At 36.6% G+C, this 14,038-nt stretch overlaps 2 pseudogenes; one reads left to right on the forward strand and one right to left on the reverse strand.

Moving 5' to 3' along the window:
• Positions 1 to 353: 353 nt before the first annotated feature.
• Positions 354 to 1,515, reverse strand: LOC108519726 (sodium/bile acid cotransporter 5-like; annotated as a pseudogene).
• Positions 1,516 to 4,229: 2,714 nt separating this feature from the next.
• On the forward strand, positions 4,230 to 4,757 carry LOC108519737 (calmodulin-A pseudogene; annotated as a pseudogene).
• Positions 4,758 to 14,038: the final 9,281 nt, after the last annotated feature.

The raw sequence follows: 14,038 nt of genomic DNA on the forward strand, positions 1-14,038 counted from the left end.
CTACACACCAAGATATTCTTAGTTAATAGTTAATGATTTAAGTGGACTCTCACCCAATATAATTATATATACACTATGGCAGCTGGTCAGGGGTGGAGTGTCCAGGATAGCTAATAAGATCTTACGTTTTGCTACCAACATAAAGTATCATATTCACATTGTACTCCATAAAACATTCTCAAACCAACACAACTGAAAATTACCTCTTTCCTCTGAACTCCTGTGTAGCATTCTACTGTTGGAAGCACTCATTGGATGCTTAACATTTATGGTGTTGAGTATATACACACATTTATTCTTCCTCACCCCATGTCAACTTTTTTATTAGATCATAAGTAGATTATGAATGGACATCATTTTAGTTATTCTTTGACTCTCCCACAGTGCCTGAGTAGGAATTCAGCAATGCTTTAATTGTTAGGCTTGGCAATTGCTTTTTCTCTTATCTTCTAAGATAAGGGTACAGCTTTTCTTAGCCTTGTAAGACCAAAAGGAACAGTAACATTTCACATCCAGAACACATGGCTCCTGTAAAAGGAACTACAGAGGCTAAGTTTGCTTTGGACTTGGAAAAGACAGCTGAATAATGGCAAGGGCTAAGAAACTATTTAACAACCAACTGTCAATAGCAATAGTTTTTACAAACAAGAAGACGCAGCATACAAACTTTAGCAAAAAAGTGCCCAAATGAGAAATGTGAAGCAGGAACTAAGAGACCCAACAAAAGCACCTCTAGGTTATCTGTTTTTAGAAACATTAATCAAACTCTGAAAGTCAAATAAATCCCTACGAACGTTAAAATAAAACTCAGAGGTCTAATTATTCTAAGAAGTTTGCTCTTTCAGGTATTCTACACTTGATGACTATTTCAACTGATACTGATAAAGTATAAAAAGGAGTGTTGACACAATTTTAGAAACAGGGATATGAAATGTACCTGAAAACCCTAATATGTTACTGTATATATAAAATTGACAGGCATCATGATCAGGGCAATAATGCTAGTGTGTAAGTAATCAAAATGGCCAACGTGAAATTTCCATCTAGAAGCAGAACAAAGAGACAGCCCCCACACCTCCTGGGCACATGCAGGTCGTTACAAATCCAAAAGCTTGTGCCTCAGGCAATGCCACAATCTGAGACAAAAGAAATCCACAAAATGGCATTAAAAAAAAAAAACAAAAAACCTGTGTTAACTTTCCCAAGAATTACTGGCAAAGCTCTCTTCCATACTGTTTGAAACACCTGTAATTCAATCTTGCAACTAAATGTAGATTTGTTCAATAGTATTAGTGGTAATATAAGCATTAGGCTATTTCTATCAATATGCATTGATGCCTGGAGAAGACCGTTTTTTTGTTTGAGTACTTTGACTTTCACATTCTTGATTTCTTCAATGAGTCTTTCTTGCCTATCTTCAGAATCCCAGAGTTGAATAGTTACATTTGTTTCTCCTTCTTCATCAGTCACCAGATTTATGGTAAAGTTTATAACATATGATATCTTCTTGGTCAAATAAAGGGTTTAGCTCATCTATAAAAGAGAGATAGTACAAAACTGGATTTAAAAAACAAAGTCTAGCTATATGCTGCTTATAAGAGACATCCTAAAACAAAACAACATAGAAAAGTTGAATATAAAGGGATAAAAACAAGACATAATAGTGAAATATTCACCAAAAAAGCTAGTGAAATGATATTATTATACTTCAAAATAGGATTTAAGGCAACATTCATAAAAAGCATGTAACAATACAGAAATTCTATGCACCTGATAATATACTACTCCGCAAAACCATTAGAATTATAAGAAAAAAATGAATAAAACCACACAATAGTGTGAGATTTTAACACGTCTCAAAAACTGATAGATCAAGCTGACCAAAAATTAGTTAAGTACACACACACACAAACACACACACATAAATATGTGCATATATGTGGACAGAGGGGGACTGCAAATGATAAAGCAAACAGGGCAAAGGTAAATAATTGGTGCATTTGGGTAAAGTCTATGGAAAAGTTATATGTACTATGTTTGGAACTTGCCTGTGTTTTAAATCATGTCAAAATAAAGATCACAAAAAATCACATCCAAATAAGTAAATTGAAAACAGTAAGTTCCCATCCTATGTGAGGAATTGGAAAAAGAACATCAGAGAAAATCTTTTTAAAAAGCAGAGAGAAGGAGATAATACAAGGGCAGAAATTGACCAGGCACAGTAGTTCATGCCTGTAATCCCAACACTTTGGGAGGCCAAGGCGGGTGGATCACCTGAGGTCAGGAGTTCGAGACCAGCCCAGCCGACACAGTGAAACCCTGTCTCTACAAAAAATACAAAAATTAGCCGATCATGATGGCAAATGCGTGTAATCCCAGCTGCTCAGGAGACCGAGGTGGGAGAATCGCTTGAACTCGGGAGGTAGAGGTTGCAGTGAGCCCGAGATTGCGCCACTGTAGTCCAGCCTGGATGACAGAGTGAGACTCCATCTCAAAAAAAAAAAAAGAAAAGAAAAAAGAAAAAAAAAAGGTAGAAATTAGTGAAACAGAAACAATGAAACAATAGGGGAATAAAAGTGCTATATGTTTCTTTGAAAAGACTAAAAAAAAATAAAGGTAAACCTCTAACTATACTGTTTAAAGGGAAATAAAGAAAAGTACAAATGAAAATTGTTAAAAATGAAATGGAATGGCTAAAGATACAATAGAGATTTGGGAATATGAGAGAATAACTTGAACAACTTTATAACATCTTTATAATGGACAGAGAACACATGTATTTACATTTAAATAGCAATTTTGAATCAATTAGTACTTGCAGACTTTCTTTCCAAAAAGATAGCTAATGCTTTTCTTTCCTTTTAATTCCTAGTCTTTACTTATGATTTGACCTGAGTAATATAACAATCGTGATAAAATTTCAAATCAGAGGCACAAAAAAATCCCACTTCAATGTCACCTTTGCCAAACTGGCATTTAGAGGGGGCCGTAAAACTTGTTTTTTCTAATGAAGGATTCATATAAAATCTTTACATATATTTCCCTAAATATAATTTTAATACATATTTTGCACAATTAAAATGCAGGTAAGTATACAGTAAAAGGTCTTCTCCAATGTTTGTTTTCCATCAAGTACCTTTCCTTACAGACAAAATTTCCAGGGTCTTGGGTATATTTCCAGAGATGTTCTATGTTATATATAACAGACACAGCGCGCGCGCACACACACACACACACACACACAGATATTTTATACTATATACACTATATATACTGTTCTGGACCTTTACTTTTCCACTTAAAAATAGGTATTTGACAATATATATTGGACATCACTCCATAATGAACAGTTTACTTTTTTTAAAAGACTTGCTTCACATTCAACTAAATGTTAGTATAGCCTAGGATATGTTCTAGTCACAAACAATCCTCAAATCTCAGTGGCTTAAAACCACAAAGTTGTTTTTTGTTTTGTTTTGTTTTGAGATGGAGTCTTGCTCTGTCGCCCAGGCTGGAGAGCAGTAGCGTGATCTCAGCTCACTGCAAGCTCTGCCGCCCGGGTTCACGCCATTCTCCTGCCTCAGCCTGCTGAGTAGCTGGGACTACAGGCACCCGCCACCACGCCCGGCTAATTTTATGTATTTTAGTAGAGACGGGGTTTCACCATGTTAGCCAGGATGGTCTCGATCTCCTGACCTCGTGATCCGCCCGCCTTGGCCTCCCAAAGTGCTGGGATTACAGGCATGAGCCCCGTGCCCAACCCACAAAGTTTTATTTCTAGCTCCTGCTACATGTTTATCATGAGTTGACCAGAAGTTCTATTTCACGTCTACACTACTAGGGAACCCAGACAAATGTATCTGGCTCTATCTGGTCACTTTGGTCAGTAGGAAAGAGAGCTGTAGAAAGAATCACTGAAATGAAATAATTTAGTCTAAAAGTGGCAGATGTCATTTTTGTTTACAACGTTGGACAAAGAGGTCACATGACCACCTATAACCAAAATGGAACCAGGAAATGCTGAAAATATTTGAACATCTCTAACAACCACCAGAGGATATATCATACTTTAAAAATTGGTTTTCTACTGATGATCCTTTGTTTTCATTCTTTATTTACTACAAATAAGCACTATAATAAAAGTGCACATCTCATTTTTTACATGTGAATATATCTATAGGACATATTCCTAGAAGTAGAGTTTTGCATGTACCTTGAGAAGTCCACCTGTGGAGAATTAGTCCGAGTGGAATGAGTGAGCCGAGTGTCCGTGTGGTTGCGTCTCTGAAACCGGTAGCGCTTGTAGCATGGCTGACCAACTGACTGGAGAGCAGATTGCAGAATTCAAAGAAGCTTTTTCACTATTTGACAAAGATGGTGATGGAACTATAACAACAAAGGAATTGGGAGCTGTACTGAGGTCCCTTGTACAGAATCCCACAGAAGCAGAGTTACAGGACGTGATTAATGAAGTAGATGCTGATGGTAATGGCACAATGGACTTCCCTGAATTTCTGACAAAGATGGCAAGAAAAATGAAAGACACAGACAGTGAAGAAGAAATAAGAGAAGCATTCCGCGTGTTTGATAAGGTTGGCAATGGCTATATTAGTGCTGCAGAACTTCGCCATGTGATGACAAACCTTGGAGAGAAGTTAACAGATGAAGAAGTTGATGAAATGATCAGGGAAGCAGATACTGATGGCAATGGTCAAGTAAACTATAAAGAGTTTGTACAAATGATGAAAGCAAAGTGAAGACCTTGTACAAATGTGTTAAATTTCTTGTACATAATTGTTTATTTGCCTTTTCTTTGATTGTAACTTATCTGTAAAAGGTTTCTCCCTATTGTCAAAAAAAAAAAAAAAAAAATGCATATGTAGTAATTAGGACTTCATTCCTCCATGTTTTCTTCCCTTATCTTACTGTCATTGTCCTGAAACCTTCTTTTAGAAAATTGATCAAGTAACATGTTACACGTGGCTTACTCTGGATATATCTAAACCCTTCTGCACATCTAAACTTATATGGAGTTGCTCAAATGAGGGAACATCTGAGTTATGCCTTTTTTTAAAGTAGTCTTCTTTACGAACTGTCAGCATGTTTTTGTTGAAGTGTGGAGTTGTTCTCTGCGTGAACTATGGGTAGTCAACAATATGTACTTAAAAGTTGCACTATTGCAAAGTGGGTGTATTATCCAGGTACTTGTACACTATTTTTTTTTGTACTGCTGATACTGTACCAGAACCATTTTCCTTTACTTGCTTTTAAAACTTTGTTTAGCCACTTAAAGACAATCTGCTTATGGCACAATTTGCCTCAAATCCATTCCAAGTTGTATATTTGGGAGGCTGAGGCAGGCAGATCACAAAGTCAGGAGTTCAAGACTAGCCTGACCAACATGGTGAAATCCCATCTCTACTAAAAATACAAAAAAACTTAGCTGGGCATGGTGGTGCATGCCTGTAATCCCAGCTACTCAGGAGGCTGAGGCAGAGAGGTGGAGGTTGCAGTGGGCCGAGATTGCACCACTGCACTCCAGCCTGGGCAACAGAGCAAGACTCCGTCTCAAAAAAAAAAAAAAAAAAAAAAAAAAAAAAAAAAACATTACAATTTATACCATTCTGCCCCCGTAAAATAATAAAAGAAGTCCACCTGTGGCATGAAGCACCCCAGGGATTCAGTTTATCCACACTTGACATACAATGAACATAGATTATTACAATGTTTCCATTGTAATAATGGTGATATTTGGTGGCAGGTGATATTTGGTGGCAGGTGATATTTTTTAGAAATCTTCCAGATACACAATTGACTACAGTTACATTCTCTGAGCTAGAATAGGAAACAGGTATGGCTACAATATTTTGTGTTTTAATTCTTAGTCCAAGTATTCTCATCAATTATTTAATTTCAGTCAAGTCAGAATTATAGTTCTGGTTGTTGCACCAAACGCCAGGATTAGAAGATGGAATCCTCTAATTATTTATTTTTACTAGATTCCCCAGTAGGCCCATGGGAGGTTGTGTCATCTTAAAATATGATTCTATGATCACATTAATTTGAAAATATCAGGTTAATCAAAGTGAATTTTTAACCACAGAACTTATCACAACCTCATAATATGAGTACCAAAACTGGAAATTTGTAATGGGGGAGGAGGGTGGAGCAAGATGGCCAAAGAGAAGCCTCCAAATTGTCCCCCCAACAGGAACATAAAATTGAGCAAATATCCACACTTTTAGAAATAGAAAGTACCTTCACAAGAAGCAAAAATCAGGTGAGCAATCACAGTACCTGATTTTAACATCATATCAAATAAAAAGGTACTGAGGTGGATAAGAAAGGCAGTCTTGAACTGCCAGTGTAACCCCTCTCCCTTCCCCTAGTAGCCCTGCGTGGCATGGAGAGAAAATCTGTGTGCTTGGAGAAGGGAGAGTGAAATGACGGTGGGACTTTGCATTTCAAGTCAATACTGAACACAGTGAAAAGCAACACGTGGAAGAATTCAACCAGCATCCAAAAAGGGAGGATTTAGACCAGCCCCAGCCAATGGGGAATAGTTCACCCCAGTGGTTGGAACCTGAGTTCCAACAAGTCCCATCACTGCAGGCTAAAGTGCTCCAGGTCCTAAATAAACCTGAAAGGCAGTCTAGGCCACAAGGACTGCAATTCCTGGGAGGTTTTGGTGCTGTGTTGGGCTTGGAGCCAGTCGACTTGGGGTGCAGGTGACCCAGTGAGATACCAGCTGGGGTGTCTAAAGGAGTGCTTGGGCCACCTATCCCCCAATCTCAGGCAGCACAGCTCACAGAGCGAGGAGAGACTCTGCTTGAGGAGAAGAGATGGGAAAGTAAAGAGAACTTTGCTAACTTGGATACCAGCTCAGCCACAGTAAAATTAAGCACCAATCAGAATCTTGAATCCCCTCTTTCAGGCCCTGGCTCTCAGATGACATTTCTAGAGCCATCCTGGGTCAGAAGGGAAGCTGTTGCCCATATGGGAAAGACAGGACTGGCAGGATTCACCATCTGCTGACTAAAAAGCCCTTCTTGGGCCTTGAATAAACATCAGCCATAGCTGGGCAGTAGTCACCATGGGCTTCTGGCAAGACCCAGTACTGTGCTAGCTTCAGTTGTGACCCAGCACAGTCCCAGTGGTGGTGGCCAATAGGAGTGCATGAATCACCACTCTCCAAATTTTAGAGCATAGAAAGAGAGACTCCATTTGTTTGGAGGAAATCAAGGGAAGAGAACAAGAGACTCTGCCTGGTAATCCAGGAAATTCTACCTGATCTTACTGAAGGCCACCAAGGTGGTACTTTGATGAGTCTACAAGAGTCACAGTATTACGGGATTTGGGGTGACCCCTCATGCAGATGGTGACAGTGACGAAAGACTTAAATCAAAACACAATTCTCTTTGAATACTTGGAAAACTTTCTTGAGAAAGATGAGTATAAACAAACTCAGACTCTGAAGATACAAATAAATACCTAACTCTCCAATGCTCAGACATTGACAAACATCCACAAGCATCAAGACCATTCAGGAAAGCATGACTTTACCAAACGAAACAAAAAAGTCATCATCCCAGAGTGACACAAATATGTCCTCTGACCTTTCAGACAAAGAATTCAAAATAGTTTTGAGGAAGCTCAGTGAAATTCAAGATAACACAGAGAAGGAATTCAAAATCCTATCAGATGAATTTAACAGAGATTCAAATAAATTTTTAAAAATCAAGTAGAAATTCTGGAGCTGAAAAATTCAAATGATAAATTGAAGAATGCATTATAGTCTCTCAACAGCAAAATGGATCAAGAAGAAGGAAGAATTAGTGAGCTTGAAGACTGGCCATTTGAAAATATGCAGGCAGAAGAGACAGAAAAAAGAATAAAAAAGAAGGAAACATAACTGCAAGATCTAGAAAATGCCCTCAGAAGTGTGAAACTAAGAGTTATTAGGCTTAAAGAGGAGGTAGAGAGATCAGGGTAGAAAGTTTACTCAAAGAGATAATAACAGAGAACTTTTTAAACCTAGAGAGGTATCAATATTCAAGTACAATAAAGTTTTAGAACACCAAGCAGATTTAAACTAAGTAAGACTACCTGAAGGCATTTAATAATCAGATTCCCAATGGTGAACGATAACAAAAGGATCCAAAAAGCAGTAAGAGGAAAGAAACAAATAACATACAATGCAGCTCCAATATATCTGGTAATAGACTTCTCAGTGAAAACCTTACAGTCCAGGAGAACAATGACATATGTGAAGTGCTGAAGGAAAAAAACTTTTATACTAGAAAATTATATCCAACAAAAATATCATTCAAACATAAAAAAGAAATAAAGGCTTTCTCAGAAAGAGAAAGCTGAGGGATTTCACCAATACCAGACCTGTCCTACAAGAAATGCTAAAGAGAGTTCTTCAGTATGAAAGAAAAGGATACTAATGAGAAATAAATCATTGAAGGTACCTAACTCAATGGTAATAGTAAATACACAGACAACTACAGGATATCATAACACTAATTGTTGTGTGTAAACTACTCATATGATGAGCAGGAAGACTAAGACATGAATCTATCAAAAATAGTAAGTACAGAAACTTCTCAAGACGTATACAGTATAATAGAAATAGAAAATAAAAAAATGGGGAGATAAAGTGTAGAGTTTTATTAGTTTTCTCTTTGCTTGTTAGTTTGATTGTTTTTGCAATTGGAGTTATGTGGTCATCAGCTTAAGATAATGGGTTATAAGATGTCATTTGAGGCCAGGTGTGGTGGCTCACGTCTGTAATCCCGGTTGGGAGGCCGAGGGGCACAGATCACCTGAGGTCAGGAGTTCAAGACCAGCCTGGCCAACATAGTGAAATCCCGTCTCTACTAAAAATACAAAAAATTAGCTAGGTTTGATGGTGGGCGCCTGTAATCCCAGCTACTTGGGAGGCTGAGGCAGGAGAATTGCTTGAACCTGGGAGACAGAGGTTGCAGTTATCTAAGATCGCACCACTGCACTCCAACCCGGGCAACAAGAGAGAAACTCTATCTCAAAAAAAAAAAAAAAAAAAAAAAAAAAAAAAAAAAAGATGTTATTATTTGCAAGCCTCACAGTAATTAAATTAAAACAAAAAACTACAACAGTTACACAAAAAATAAAAAGCAACAAATTAAAATATCCACCAAAGAAAATCACTTTCATAGAAAGAAAGACAGGAAAGAAGGAAGTAATAAAGAGAAGACCACAAAACAACCAGAAAATAAATAAGAAACTGACAGTATTAAATCCTTACCTATCAATAATAACATGGAATATAAATGGACTAAATTCTCCAACCAAAACACAGAGACTGGCTAAATGGATTTAAAAAACAAGCCTTGACCAGACGCAGTGGCTCATGCCTATAATCCCAGCACTTTGGGAGGCCAAGTCAGGTAGATCACCTGAGGTCGGGAGTTTGAGACCAGCCTAACCAACATGGAGAAACCCTGTCTCTACTAAAAATACAAAATTTGCCAGGCATGGTAGCACATGCCTGTAATCCCAGGTACTTGGGAGGCTGAGGCAGGAGAATAGCTTGAACGCAGGAGGCAGAGGTTGCAGTGAGCTGAGATCACACCTTTGTACTCCAGTATAGGCAACAAGAGCAAAATTCCATCCAAAAAAAAAAAAAAAAAAAGCCTCAGTAGTCTATTGCGTGTAAGAAGCACACTTCACCTATAAAGACATAAATACGCTGAAAATGAAAAGATGGAAAAAAATATTCCATTCAAATGGAAACCAAAAAAGGAACAGGAGTACCCATACTTATATCAGATAAAATAGATTTCTAAAAAAAAAAAAAAAAAAAAAAAAAAAAAAAACCAGAGACACAAGGAAGGTCATTATATAATGATAAAGGGAACAATTTAGCAAGAGGATATAACAATTCTAAACATATATGCACCACACACTGAGGGTATATATTTATATATATATATAACTAGATTTACAGGGAGAGATAGACTCCAACAATAATAACTGGAGATTTCAACACCCCACTAGCAGCACTGGACATATCTTCCTGAGAGAAAATCAGAAACTCCAATTGGACTTAATCTGTACTATAGAACTAATAGATATTTACAGGACATTTCATTAAACAGCTGCAGAATACACATTCTTTCCCTCAGCACATGGATCATTCTCAAGGTTAGATCATACGTTAGCTAACAAAAGAAGTCTTAAAATTTTTTTAATTAAAATTATGTCAAGTATCTGCTCTGACCACAATGGAATAAAACTAGAAATCAATAACAAGAAGAATTTTGGAAACTATAGAAACACACAGAAATGAAACAATATGCTCCTGGATGACCAGTGGGTCAATAAAGAGATTAAGAAGGAAATTTAAAAATTTCCTGACACAAATGATAATGGAAGCACAACATACCAAACCTTGTGGGATACAGTAAAAGCACTAAAAGAGGAAAGTTTAGAACTATAAGTGCCTACATCAAAAAGTAGAAGAACTTCAAAAAAAAAAAAAAAAAAAAAACACACACACACACAACCTAACCCATCTTAAAAACTAGAAAAGCAAGTGTAAACCAAACCCAAAATTAGTAGAAGAAAAGAAATAATAAAGATCAGAGCAGAAATAAATGAAATTAAAATGAAGAAAGCAATACAAAAGATTAATGAAACAAAAAGTTGCTTTTTGGCAACAAAATCAACAAACCTTCAGCCACACTAAGAAAAAAAAGAGAGAAAACCCAAATAAATAAAATCCTAGATGTAAAAGGAGACATTACAACAGATTCTCATAAATTCAAAGGATTGTTAGAGACTACTACAAGCAACTATATGCCAATAAATTGGAAAACCTGGAAGAAATGGGTAAACTCCTAGATGCATATAACCTACCAAGATTAAACCATTTAGAAATTCAAAACCTGAATAAGACCTATGACAAGTAATGAGATTGAAGTCATAATAAAAAGTCTCCCATCAAAGAAAAGCCCCAGGACCTGATGGCTTCACTGCTGAATGTTACCAAACATTTAAAGAAGAACTAATACCAATCCTACTGAAACTATTCCAAAAATGGCCAATATTAACCATTATATCAAAACCAGACAAAGACACATCAGAAAAAGAAAACAATAGGTCAATATCTCTGATTAATATTGATGCAAAAATCCTCAACAAAATACTAGCAAACTGAATTCAACAACATATTAAAAGGATTATTCATCATGACCAAGTAGGATTTATCATAAGGATGCAAGGATGGTTCAGTGTACACACATCATTCAATGTGATAAATCATATCAACACAATGAAGGACAAAAATCATATGATCATTTTAATTGACGCTGAAAGGCATTTTATAAAACTCAACAATAGGCACCTACATCAAAAAAGTGAAAAAACTTCCAATAAACAACCTAACAATGCATCTTAAAGAAGTAGAAAAGCTAGTTCATGATAAAAACCCTCAAAAACTAGGTACACAAGGAACATACCTCAACACAAGAAAAGTCATATACAACAGACCCACAGCTAGTATCAGTCTGAATGAGGAGATCTGAAACAAGGATGCCCACTTTCACCACTATTATTCAATATAGTACTGGAAGTCCTAGCTAGACCAATCAGACAAGAGAAACAAATAAAGGGTATCCAAATTGGAAAGAAAGATGTCAAATTATCTTTATTTGCAGATGATATGAACTTATATTTGGAAAAACCTAAAGACTCCACCAAAAAACTATTCGAACTGATAGGCAAATTCAGTAAAGTTTGAGGATACAAAATCAATATACAATAATCAGTAGCATTCCTATATGACAATAGCAAACAATCTGAAAAAGAAATCAAGAAAGTGATTCCATGTATAATAGCTACAAATAAAATAAAAATAAATATAATCAAAGATGAGGACAAATATAACCAAAGTTGAGGACAATCTCTCCATGAAAACTATCAATGAAAGAAATTGAAGAGGACACAAAAAACGGAAAAATATTCCATGTTCATGAATTGGAAGAAACAATATTATTAAAATGTCCATGCTACACAGAACAATCTACAAATTCAGTGCAATCCCTATCAAAATATCAATAACATTCTTCACAGAAATAGAAAAAAAAAATTCTAAAATTAGTACAGAACCACAAAAGACCCAGAATAGCCAAAGCAATCCTTTGCAAAAATAACAAAACTAGGGAATCACTTTACCTGCAAATTAACTACAGAGCTATAGTAACCAAAACAGCATGGTACTGGCATAAAAACACACACATAGAGCAATACAACAGAAAGGAGCCAAGAAATAAATCCATATATCTACAGTGAACTCATTTTCGAGAAAGGTGCCAAAAATATATATTAGGGAAAGAACAGTCTCGTCAATAAACGGTGCCTGGAAAACTATATCCATATTCAGAAGAATGAAACTAGATCCCTATCTCTTTCCACATACAAAAATCAAATCAGGCCAGGCACGGTGGCTTATGCCTATAATTCCAACACTTCAGGATGCCGAAGTGGATGGATCACAAAAGGCCAGGAGTTTGAAACTAGCCTGGCCAACATGGTGAAACCCCATCTCAACTAAAAATACAAAAAAATTAACCAGGTGTGTTTGTGTGCCACTGTAATCCCAGTGAATGGGGTGGCTTAGGCAGGAGAATCACTTGAACCCAGGAAGCAGAGGCTGCAGTGAGTCGAGATTGCACCACTACCCTCCAGCCTGGGCAACAGAACAAGACCCTGCCTAAAAAAAGAAAAACAAAATCAAAACAAAATGGATTAAAGATGTAAATCTGAGACCTCAAGCTATGAAACTGGTAACAGAAAACATTGGGAGGACTCTCTAGGAAATTGGTTTGGGCAATGATTTCTTGAGTAATACCCTATAAGCACAGGCAACTAAAACAAAAATTGACAAATGGGATCACATCAAGTTAGAAAGCTTCTGCCCAGCAAAGGAAGCAATCAACAAAGTGAAGAGACAGCACACAGAATGGGAGAAAATATTTGCAAACTATTCACCTGACAAGGGATTAATAACCTGAATATATAAGAAGTTCAAACAACTCAAGAGGAAAAAAAAATCTAATAATCCTATTTTTAAATGGGCAAAAGATCTGAAAAGACATTTTTCAAAAGAAGATGTACAAATGGCAACCAGGTCTATAAAAGGTGCTCAATATCATTGATTATCAAACAAATGCAAATCAAAACTACAATAGGATACCATCTTCACCCAGTTGTATACTTTCATCCAAAAGACAGCCAATAACAAATGCTGGCAAGGATGTGGAGAAAAGGCAACCCTGTACAGTGTTGGTGGGAATGTAAATTATTAATACAGCCACTGTGGTGAACGGTATGGATCTTCCCCAAAACACTAAAATAGAGCTACCAAATGATCCAGCAATCTGACTGCTAGGCATATACCCAAAAGAGAGGAAATCGGCATAGTGAAGCAATATCTTCACTCTTAGATTTATTGAAATTTGGAAGCAAATTATGTGTCCATCAACAGACAAATGGATAAAGAAAATGCAATACAAAAACACAATGGAGTATGATTCAGCCATAAAAAAGAATAAGATCCTGTCATTTGTAGGAACTAGAGGACATGGATGGAACTGGAGGACATTATGTTAAGTGAAATAAGCCAGGCACAGAAAGACAAACTTCACATGTTCTTACTCATTTGCGGGCACTAATAATTAAAATAATTGAACTCACGGAGATAGAGAGCAGAATGATGGCTGGAAAGGCTAGAGGGGAGGCAGGGGGAGTGGGGATGGTTAATGGTACAAAAATATAGTTTGATAGAGTAAATAAGATCTAATATTTGATATCACAATAGAATTACTTCAGTCAACAATAATTTATAGTACATTTTCAAATAACTAAAAGTGTATCACTGGAATGTTCTTAACACAAAGAAATGATAAGTGAGGTAATAAATGTCCCACTTACCCTGATGTGATTATTATGCATTGTATGCCTGCATCAAAACATTTCCTGTACCCTGTACATG

Source organism: Rhinopithecus bieti, unplaced genomic scaffold (assembly GCF_001698545.2).
Source record: "Rhinopithecus bieti isolate Rb0 unplaced genomic scaffold, ASM169854v2 scaffold_48197, whole genome shotgun sequence".
Classification (NCBI taxonomy): domain Eukaryota; kingdom Metazoa; phylum Chordata; class Mammalia; order Primates; family Cercopithecidae; genus Rhinopithecus; species Rhinopithecus bieti.